The following is a 12,396-nucleotide window of genomic DNA, read 5'->3' as shown; positions in this document are numbered from 1 at the left end:
AATTAAATGCTCCCTGATTAAAAAAAAAAACGTTCCAAACAATAATGACCATTGATAATATCCAGAAAACACAAACACAGGGGCTGTGGCAATATCTGGGATTGATTTAGCCAAAACAAAACCGGATATTTCCGGTTTCAAGCAGTCATATCCGGACAAAGTGGTGTGGAATTTGTATGCAATAGACCAAGCAAATCATAGTAAAAATGGTTTTGGAGAAAAGCAAACTCCTTTCTTTAGGCAAGTGCATAAAATGTCATGTATACAAACAGAAATATCATGTTTGTTTGCCGCAGTTCCTCTAGTTTCTCGCTTAGAAAATACGAATGTGTAGAGCTGGAGTATCCATGTGGAACCACTGAGTGTTTCCCAGTACAAAATTAAATGTTCCCTGATAAAAAAAATTCAAAACAATAATGACCATTGATAATATCCAGAAAACACAAACACAGAGGCTGTGGCAATCTGGGATTGAGTTAGCCAAAACAAAACCGGATATTTCCGGTTTCATGCAGTCATATCCGGGCAAAGTGGTGTGGAGTTTGTATGCAATAGACCAAGCAAATCATAGTAAAAATGGTTTTGGAGAAAAGCAAAGTCCTTTCTTTAGGCAAGTGCATAAAATGTCATGTATACAAACAGAAATATCATGTTTGCTTGTCGCAGTAACTCTAGTTTTCTCCCAAGAATAAACGAATAGGAAGAACTGGTTTCTGCATGTGGAACCAGTGATTATTTCCCTGTACAAAATTAAATGCTCCCTGATTAAAAAAAAAAAAAAACGTTCCAAACAATAATGACCATTGATAATATCCAGAAAACACAAACACAGGGGCTGTGGCAATATCTGGGATTGAGTTAGCCAAAACAAAACCGGATATTTCCGGTTTCAATCAGTCATATCCGGACAAAGTGGTGTGGAATTTGTATGCAATAGACCAAGCAAATCATAGTAAAAATGGTTTTGGAGAAAAGCAAACTCCTTTCTTTAGGCAAGTGCATAAAATGTCATGTATACAAACAGAAATATCATGTTTGTTTGCCGCAGTTCCTCTAGTTTCTCGCTTAGAAAATACGAATGTGTAGAGCTGGAGTATCCATGTGGAACCACTGAGTGTTTCCCAGTACAAAATTAAATGTTCCCTGATAAAAAAAATTCAAAACAATAATGACCATTGATAATATCCAGAAAACACAAACACAGAGGCTGTGGCAATCTGGGATTGAGTTAGCCAAAACAAAACCGGATATTTCCGGTTTCATGCAGTAATATCCGGACAAAGTGGTGTGGAATTTGTATGCAATAGACCAAGCAAATCATAGTAAAAATGGTTTTGGAGAAAAGCAAACTCCTTTCTTCAGGCAAGTGCATAAAATGTCATGTATACAAACAGAAATATCATGTTTGTTTGCCGCCGTTCCTCTAGATTTCTCCCTAGAATACCCGAATAGAAAGAACTGGTTTCTGCATGTGGATCCAGTGATTGTTTCCCTGTACAAAATTAAATGCTCCCTGATAAAAAAAACGTTAAAAACAATAATGACCATTGATAATATCCAGAAAACACAAACACAGAGGCTGTGGCAATCTGGGATTGAGTTAGCCAAAACAAAACCGGATATTTCCGGTTTCATGCAGTCATATCCGGACAAAGTGGTGTGGAATTTGTATGCAATAGACCATGCAAATCATAGTAAAAATGTTTTGGAGAAAAGCAAACTCCTTTCTTTAGGCAGGTGCATAAAATGTTATGTATACAAACAGAAATATCATGTTTGTTTGCCGCAGTTCCTCTAGTTTCTCGCTTAGAAAGTACGAATGTGTAGAGCTGGTGTCTCCATGTGGAACCACTGAGTGTTTCCCAGTACAAAATTTAATGTTCCCTGATAAAAAAAAATGTTTCAAAACAATAAAGTCCTTTGATAATATCCAGAAAACACAAACACAGGGGCTGTGGCAATATCTGGGATTGAGTTAGCCAAAACAAAACCGGATATTTCCGGTTTCATGCAGTCATATCCGGACAAAGTGTTCTGGAGTTCCTATGCAATGAACCGAGAAAATCACAGTAAAAATGGTTTTGGAGAAAAGCAAAGTCCTTTCTTTAGGCAAGTGCATAAAATGTCATGTATACAAACAGAAATATCATGTTTGCTTGCCGCAGTTCCTCTAGTTTTCTCCCTAGAATACTCGAATAGGAAGAACTGGTTTCTGCATGTGGATCCAGTGATTGTTTCCCTGTACAAAATTAAATGCTCCCTGATAAAAAAAAACGTTCAAAACAATAATGACCATTGATAATATCCAGAAAACACAAACACAGAGGCTGTGGCAATCTGGTATTGAGTTAGCCAAAACAAAACCGGATATTTCCGGTTTCATGCAGTCATATCCGGACAAAGTGGTGTGGAATTTGTATGCAATAGACCAAGCAAATCATAGTAAAAATGGTTTTGGAGAAAAGCAAACTCCTTTCTTTAGGCAAGTGCATAAAATGTCATGTATACAAACAGAAATATCATGTTTGTTTGCCGCAGTTCCTCTAGTTTCTCGCTTAGAAAATACGAATGTGTAGAGCTGGAGTATCCATGTGGAACCACTGAGTGTTTCCCAGTACAAAATTAAATGTTCCCTGATAAAAAAAATTCAAAACAATAATGACCATTGATAATATCCAGAAAACACAAACACAGAGGCTGTGGCAATCTGGGATTGAGTTAGCCAAAACAAAACCGGATATTTCCGGTTTCATGCAGTCATATCCGGACAAAGTGGTGTGGAATTTGTATGCAATAGACCAAGCAAATCATAGTAAAAATGATTTTGGAGAAAAGCAAAGTCCTTTCTTTAGGCAGGTGCATAAAATGTCATGTATACAAACAGAAATATCATGTTTGTTTGTCGCAGTTCCTCTAGTTTCTCGCTTAGAAAGTACGAATGTGTAGAGCTGGTGTCTCCATGTGGAACCACTGAGTGTTTCCCAGTACAAAATTTAATGTTCCCTGATAAAAAAAATGTTTCAAAACAATAAAGTCCTTTGATAATATCCAGAAAACACAAACACAGGGGCTGTGGCAATATCTGGGATTGAGTTAGCCAAAACAAAACCGGATATTTCCGGTTTCATGCAGTCATATCCGGACAAAGTGTTCTGGAGTTCCTATGCAATGAACCGAGAAAATCACAGTAAAAATGGTTTTGGAGAAAAGCAAAGTCCTTTCTTTAGGCAAGTGCATAAAATGTCATGTATACAAACAGAAATATCATGTTTGCTTGCCGCAGTTCCTCTAGTTTTCTCCCTAGAGTACCCGAATAGGAAGAACTGGTTTCTGCATGTGGAACCAGTGATTATTTCCCTGTACAAAATTAAATGCTCCCTGATTAAAAAAAAAAACGTTCCAAACAATAATGACCATTGATAATATCCAGAAAACACAAACACAGGGGCTGTGGCAATATCTGGGATTGATTTAGCCAAAACAAAACCGGATATTTCCGGTTTCAAGCAGTCATATCCGGACAAAGTGGTGTGGAATTTGTATGCAATAGACCAAGCAAATCATAGTAAAAATGGTTTTGGAGAAAAGCAAACTCCTTTCTTCAGGCAAGTGCATAAAATGTCATGTATACAAACAGAAATATCATGTTTGTTTGCCGCATTTCCTCTAGATTTCTCCCTAGAATACCCGAATAGGAAGAACTGGTTTCTGCATGTGGATCCAGTGATTGTTTCCCTGTACAAAATTAAATGCTCCCTGATAAAAAAAAAACGTTCAAAACAATAAAGACCATTGATAATATCCAGAAAACACAAACACAGAGGCTGTGGCAATCTGGGTTTGAGTTAGCCAAAACAAAACCGGATATTTCCGGTTTCATGCAGTCATATCCGGACAAAGTGGTGTGGAATTTGTATGCAATAGACCAAGCAAATCATAGTAAAAATGATTTTGGAGAAAAGCAAAGTCCTTTCTTTAGGCAGGTGCATAAAATGTCATGTATACAAACAGAAATATCATGTTTGTTTGTCGCAGTTCCTCTAGTTTCTCGCTTAGAAAGTACGAATGTGTAGAGCTGGTGTCTCCATGTGGAACCACTGAGTGTTTCCCAGTACAAAATTTAATGTTCCCTGATAAAAAAAAAATGTTTCAAAACAATAAAGTCCTTTGATAATATCCAGAAAACACAAACACAGGGGCTGTGGCAATATCTGGGATTGAGTTAGCCAAAACAAAACCGGATATTTCCGGTTTCATGCAGTCATATCCGGACAAAGTGTTCTGGAGTTCCTATGCAATGAACCGAGAAAATCACAGTAAAAATGGTTTTGGAGAAAAGCAAAGTCCTTTCTTTAGGCAAGTGCATAAAATGTCATGTATACAAACAGAAATATCATGTTTGCTTGCCGCAGTTCCTCTAGTTTTCTCCCTAGAATACCCGAATAGGAAGAACTGGTTTCTGCATGTGGATCCAGTGATTGTTTCCCTGTACAAAATTAAATGCTCCCTGATAAAAAAAACGTTCAAAACAATAATGACCATTGATAATATCCAGAAAACACAAACACAGAGGCTGTGGCAATCTGGGATTGAGTTAGCCAAAACAAAACCGGATATTTCCGGTTTCATGCAGTCATATCCGGACAAAGTGGTGTGGAATTTGTATGCAATAGACCAAGCAAATCATACTAAAAATGGTTTTGGAGAAAAGCAAAGTCCTTTCTTTAGGCAAGTGCATAAAATGTCATGTATATAAACAGAAATATCATGTTTGCTTGTCGCAGTTCCTCTAGTTTTCTCCCAAGAATAAACGAATAGGAAGAACTGGTTTCTGCATGTGGAACCAGTGATTATTTCCCTGTACAAAATTAAATGCTCCCTGATTAAAAAAAAAAACGTTCCAAACAATAATGACCATTGATAATATCCAGAAAACACAAACACAGGGGCTGTGGCAATATCTGGGATTGATTTAGCCAAAACAAAACCGGATATTTCCGGTTTCAAGCAGTCATATCCGGACAAAGTGGTGTGGAATTTGTATGCAATAGACCAAGCAAATCATAGTAAAAATGGTTTTGGAGAAAAGCAAACTCCTTTCTTTAGGCAAGTGCATAAAATGTCATGTATACAAACAGAAATATCATGTTTGTTTGCCGCAGTTCCTCTAGTTTCTCGCTTAGAAAATACGAATGTGTAGAGCTGGAGTATCCATGTGGAACCACTGAGTGTTTCCCAGTACAAAATTAAATGTTCCCTGATAAAAAAAATTCAAAACAATAATGACCATTGATAATATCCAGAAAACACAAACACAGAGGCTGTGGCAATCTGGGATTGAGTTAGCCAAAACAAAACCGGATATTTCCGGTTTCATGCAGTCATATCCGGACAAAGTGGTGTGGAATTTGTATGCAATAGACCAAGCAAATCATAGTAAAAATGATTTTGGAGAAAAGCAAAGTCCTTTCTTTAGGCAGGTGCATAAAATGTCATGTATACAAACAGAAATATCATGTTTGTTTGTCGCAGTTCCTCTAGTTTCTCGCTTAGAAAGTACGAATGTGTAGAGCTGGTGTCTCCATGTGGAACCACTGAGTGTTTCCCAATACAAAATTTAATGTTCCCTGATAAAAAAAATGTTTCAAAACAATAAAGTCCTTTGATAATATCCAGAAAACACAAACACAGGGGCTGTGGCAATATCTGGGATTGAGTTAGCCAAAACAAAACCGGATATTTCCAGTTTCATGCAGTCATATCCGGACAAAGTGTTCTGGAGTTCCTATGCAATGAACCGAGAAAATCACAGTAAAAATGGTTTTGGAGAAAAGCAAAGTCCTTTCTTTAGGCAAGTGCATAAAATGTCATGTATACAAACAGAAATATCATGTTTGCTTGCCGCAGTTCCTCTAGTTTTCTCCCTAGAATACCCGAATAGGAAGAACTGGTTTCTGCATGTGGATCCAGTGATTGTTTCCCTGTACAAAATTAAATGCTCCCTGATAAAAAAAACGTTCCAAACAATAATGACCATTGATAATATCCAGAAAACACAAACACAGAGGCTGTGGCAATCTGGTATTGAGTTAGCCAAAACAAAACCGGATATTTCCGGTTTCATGCAGTCATATCCGGACAAAGTGGTGTGGAATTTGTATGCAATAGACCAAGCAAATCATACTAAAAATGGTTTTGGAGAAAAGCAAAGTCCTTTCTTTAGGCAAGTGCATAAAATGTCATGTATACAAACAGAAATATCATGTTTGCTTGTCGCAGTTCCTCTAGTTTTCTCCCAAGAATAAACGAATAGGAAGAACTGGTTTCTGCATGTGGAACCAGTGATTATTTCCCTGTACAAAATTAAATGCTCCCTGATTAAAAAAAAAAATGTTCCAAACAATAATGACCATTGATAATATCCAGAAAACACAAACACAGGGGCTGTGGCAATATCTGGGATTGATTTAGCCAAAACAAAACCGGATATTTCCGGTTTCAAGCAGTCATATCCGGACAAAGTGGTGTTGAATTTGTATGCAATAGACCAAGCAAATCATAGTAAAAATGGTTTTGGAGAAAAGCAAACTCCTTTCTTTAGGCAAGTGCATAAAATGTCATGTATACAAACAGAAATATCATGTTTGTTTGCCGCAGTTCCTCTAGTTTCTCGCTTAGAAAATACGAATGTGTAGAGCTGGAGTATCCATGTGGAACCACTGAGTGTTTCCCAGTACAAAATTAAATGTTCCCTGATAAAAAAAAATTCAAAACAATAATGACCATTGATAATATCCAGAAAACACAAACACAGAGGCTGTGGCAATCTGGGATTGAGTTAGCCAAAACAAAACCGGATATTTCCGGTTTCATGCAGTCATATCCGGACAAAGTGGTGTGGAATTTGTATGCAATAGACCAAGCAAATCATAGTAAAAATGGTTTTGGAGAAAAGCAAACTCCTTTCTTCAGGCAAGTGCATAAAATGTCATGTATACAAACAGAAATATCATGTTTGTTTGCCGCCGTTCCTCTAGATTTCTCCCTAGAATACCCGAATAGGAAGAACTGGTTTCTGCATGTGGATCCAGTGATTGTTTCCCTGTACAAAATTAAATGCTCCCTGATAAAAAAAACGTTAAAAACAATAATGACCATTGATAATATCCAGAAAACACAAACACAGAGGCTGTGGCAATCTGGGATTGAGTTAGCCAAAACAAAACCGGATATTTCCGGTTTCATGCAGTCATATCCGGACAAAGTGGTGTGGAATTTGTATGCAATAGACCAAGCAAATCATAGTAAAAATGATTTTGGAGAAAAGCAAAGTCCTTTCTTTAGGCAGGTGCATAAAATGTCATGTATACAAACAGAAATATCATGTTTGTTTGTCGCAGTTCCTCTAGTTTCTCGCTTAGAAAGTACGAATGTGTAGAGCTGGTGTCTCCATGTGGAACCACTGAGTGTTTCCCAGTACAAAATTTAATGTTCCCTGATAAAAAAAAATGTTTCAAAACAATAAAGTCCTTTGATAATATCCAGAAAACACAAACACAGAGGCTGTGGCAATATCTGGGATTGAGTTAGCCAAAACAAAACCGGATATTTCCGGTTTCATGCAGTCATATCCGGACAAAGTGTTCTGGAGTTCCTATGCAATGAACCGAGAAAATCACAGTAAAAATGGTTTTGGAGAAAAGCAAAGTCCTTTCTTTAGGCAAGTGCATAAAATGTCATGTATACAAACAGAAATATCATGTTTGCTTGCCGCAGTTCCTCTAGTTTTCTCCCTAGAATACCCGAATAGGAAGAACTGGTTTCTGCATGTGGATCCAGTGATTGTTTCCCTGTACAAAATTAAATGCTCCCTGATAAAAAAAACGTTCAAAACAATAATGACCATTGATAATATCCAGAAAACACAAACACAGAGGCTGTGGCAATCTGGTATTGAGTTAGCCAAAACAAAACCGGATATTTCCGGTTTCATGCAGTCATATCCGGACAAAGTGGTGTGGAATTTGTATGCAATAGACCAAGCAAATCATACTAAAAATGGTTTTGGAGAAAAGCAAAGTCCTTTCTTTAGGCAAGTGCATAAAATGTCATGTATACAAACAGAAATATCATGTTTGCTTGTCGCAGTTCCTCTAGTTTTCTCCCAAGAATAAACGAATAGGAAGAACTGGTTTCTGCATGTGGAACCAGTGATTATTTCCCTGTACAAAATTAAATGCTCCCTGATTAAAAAAAAAAAAACGTTCCAAACAATAATGACCATTGATAATATCCAGAAAACACAAACACAGGGGCTGTGGCAATATCTGGGATTGATTTAGCCAAAACAAAACCGGATATTTCCGGTTTCAAGCAGTCATATCCGGACAAAGTGGTGTTGAATTTGTATGCAATAGACCAAGCAAATCATAGTAAAAATGGTTTTGGAGAAAAGCAAACTCCTTTTTTTAGGCAAGTGCATAAAATGTCATGTATACAAACAGAAATATCATGTTTGTTTGCCGCAGTTCCTCTAGTTTCTCGCTTAGAAAATACGAATGTGTAGAGCTGGAGTATCCATGTGGAACCACTGAGTGTTTCCCAGTACAAAATTAAATGTTCCCTGATAAAAAAAATTCAAAACAATAATGACCATTGATAATATCCAGAAAACACAAACACAGAGGCTGTGGCAATCTGGGATTGAGTTAGCCAAAACAAAACCGGATATTTCCGGTTTCATGCAGTCATATCCGGACAAAGTGGTGTGGAATTTGTATGCAATAGACCAAGCAAATCATAGTAAAAATGGTTTTGGAGAAAAGCAAACTCCTTTCTTCAGGCAAGTGCATAAAATGTCATGTATACAAACAGAAATATCATGTTTGTTTGCCGCCGTTCCTCTAGATTTCTCCCTAGAATACCCGAATAGGAAGAACTGGTTTCTGCATGTGGATCCAGTGATTGTTTCCCTGTACAAAATTAAATGCTCCCTGATAAAAAAACGTTCAAAACAATAATGACCATTGATAATATCCAGAAAACACAAACACAGAGGCTGTGGCAATCTGGGATTGAGTTAGCCAAAACAAAACCGGATATTTCCGGTTTCATGCAGTCATATCCGGACAAAGTGGTGTGGAATTTGTATGCAATAGACCAAGCAAATCATAGTAAAAATGATTTTGGAGAAAAGCAAAGTCCTTTCTTTAGGCAGGTGCATAAAATGTCATGTATACAAACAGAAATATCATGTTTGTTTGTCGCAGTTCCTCTAGTTTCTCGCTTAGAAAGTACGAATGTGTAGAGCTGGTGTCTCCATGTGGAACCACTGAGTGTTTCCCAGTACAAAATTTAATGTTCCCTGATAAAAAAAAATGTTTCAAAACAATAAAGTCCTTTGATAATATCCAGAAAACACAAACACAGAGGCTGTGGCAATATCTGGGATTGAGTTAGCCAAAACAAAACCGGATATTTCCGGTTTCATGCAGTCATATCCGGACAAAGTGTTCTGGAGTTCCTATGCAATGAACCGAGAAAATCACAGTAAAAATGGTTTTGGAGAAAAGCAAAGTCCTTTCTTTAGGCAAGTGCATAAAATGTCATGTATACAAACAGAAATATCATGTTTGCTTGTCGCAGTTCCTCTAGTTTTCTCCAAGAATAAACGAATAGGAAGAACTGGTTTCTGCATGTGGAAAGAGTGATTATTTCCCTGTACAAAATTAAATGCTCCCTGATTAAAAAAAAAACGTTCCAAACAATAATGACCATTGATAATATCCAGAAAACACAAACACAGGGGCTGTGGCAATATCTGGGATTGATTTAGCAAAAACAAAACCGGATATTTCCGGTTTCATGCAGTCATATCCGGACAAAGTGGTGTGGAATTTGTATGCAATAGACCAAGCAAATCATAGTAAAAATGGTTTTGGAGAAAAGCAAACTCCTTTCTTTAGGCAAGTGCATAAAATGTCATGTATACAAACAGAAATATCATGTTTGTTTGCCGCAGTTCCTCTAGTTTCTCGCTTAGAAAATACGAATTTGTAGAGCTGGAGTATCCATGTGGAACCACTGAGTGTTTCCCAGTACAAAATTAAATGTTCCCTGATAAAAAAAATTCAAAACAATAATGACCATTGATAATATCCAGAAAACACAAACACAGAGGCTGTGGCAATCTGGGATTGAGTTAGCCAAAACAAAACCGGATATTTCCGGTTTCATGCAGTAATATCCGGACAAAGTGGTGTGGAATTTGTATGCAATAGACCAAGCAAATCATAGTAAAAATGGTTTTGGAGAAAAGCAAACTCCTTTCTTCAGGCAAGTGCATAAAATGTCATGTATACAAACAGAAATATCATGTTTGTTTGCCGCCGTTCCTCTGGATTTCTCCCTAGAATACCCGAATAGAAAGAACTGGTTTCTGCATGTGGATCCAGTGATTGTTTCCCTGTACAAAATTAAATGCTCCCTGATAAAAAAAAACGTTAAAAACAATAATGACCATTGATAATATCCAGAAAACACAAACACAGTGGCTGTGGCAATATCTGGGATTGAGTTAGCCAAAACAAAACCGGATATTTCCGGTTTCATGCAGTCATATCCGGACAAAGTGGTGTGGAATTTGTATGCAATAGACCAAGCAAATCATAGTAAAAATGATTTTGGAGAAAAGCAAAGTCCTTTCTTTAGGCAGGTGCATAAAATGTCATGTATACAAACAGAAATATCATGTTTGTTTGCCGCAGTTCCTCTAGTTTCTCGCTTAGAAAGTACGAATGTGTAGAGCTGGTGTCTCCATGTGGAACCACTGAGTGTTTCCCAGTACAAAATTTAATGTTCCCTGATAAAAAAAAATGTTTCAAAACAATAAAGTCCTTTGATAATATCCAGAAAACACAAACACAGTGGCTGTGGCAATATCTGGGATTGAGTTAGCCAAAACAAAACCGGATATTTCCGGTTTCATGCAGTCATATCCGGACAAAGTGGTGTGGAATTTGTATGCAATAGACCAAGCAAATCATACTAAAAATGGTTTTGGAGAAAAGCAAAGTCCTTTCTTTAGGCAAGTGCATAAAATGTCATGTATACAAACAGAAATATCATGTTTCCTTGTCGCAGTTCCTCTAGTTTTCTCCCAAGAATAAACGAATAGGAAGAACTGGTTTCTGCATGTGGAACCAGTGATTATTTCCCTGTACAAAATTAAATGCTCCCTGATTAAAAAAAAAACGTTCCAAACAATAATGACCATTGATAATATCCAGAAAACACAAACACAGGGGATGTGGCAATATCTGGGATTGATTTAGCCAAAACAAAACCGGATATTTCCGGTTTCAAGCAGTCATATCCGGACAAAGTGGTGTGGAATTTGTATGCAATAGACCAAGCAAATCATAGTAAAAATGGTTTTGGAGAAAAGCAAACTCCTTTCTTTAGGCAAGTGCATAAAATGTCATGTATACAAACAGAAATATCATGTTTGTTTGCCGCAGTTCCTCTAGTTTCTCGCTTAGAAAATACGAATGTGTAGAGCTGGAGTATCCATGTGGAACCACTGAGTGTTTCCCAGTACAAAATTAAATGTTCCCTGATAAAAAAAATTCAAAACAATAATGACCATTGATAATATCCAGAAAACACAAACACAGAGGCTGTGGCAATCTGGGATTGAGTTAGCCAAAACAAAACCGGATATTTCCAGTTTCATGCAGTCATATCCGGACAAAGTGGTGTGGAATTTGTATGCAATAGACCAAGCAAATCATAGTAAAAATGATTTTGGAGAAAAGCAAAGTCCTTTCTTTATGCAGGTGCATAAAATGTCATGTATACAAACAGAAATATCATGTTTGTTTGTCGCAGTTCCTCTAGTTTCTCGCTTAGAAAGTACGAATGTGTAGAGCTGGTGTCTCCATGTGGAACCACTGAGTGTTTCCCAGTACAAAATTTAATGTTCCCTGATAAAAAAAATGTTTCAAAACAATAAAGTCCTTTGATAATATCCAGAAAACACAAACACAGGGGCTGTGGCAATATCTGGGATTGAGTTAGCCAAAACAAAACCGGATATTTCCGGTTTCATGCAGTCATATCCGGACAAAGTGTTCTGGAGTTCCTATGCAATGAACCGAGAAAATCACAGTAAAAATGGTTTTGGAGAAAAGCAAAGTCCTTTCTTTAGGCAAGTGCATAAAATGTCATGTATACAAACAGAAATATCATGTTTGCTTGCCGCAGTTCCTCTAGTTTTCTCCCTAGAATACCCGAATAGGAAGAACTGGTTTCTGCATGTGGAACCAGTGATTATTTCCCTGTACAAAATTAAATGCTCCCTGATTAAAAAAAAAAACGTTCCAAACAATAATGACC

Source organism: Lepus europaeus, chromosome 21 (genome assembly GCF_033115175.1).
Source record: "Lepus europaeus isolate LE1 chromosome 21, mLepTim1.pri, whole genome shotgun sequence".
Taxonomy (NCBI): Eukaryota; Metazoa; Chordata; class Mammalia; order Lagomorpha; family Leporidae; genus Lepus; species Lepus europaeus.
The sequence above is the reverse complement of the archived record's forward strand: the minus strand, read 5'-3'. Positions refer to the sequence as shown.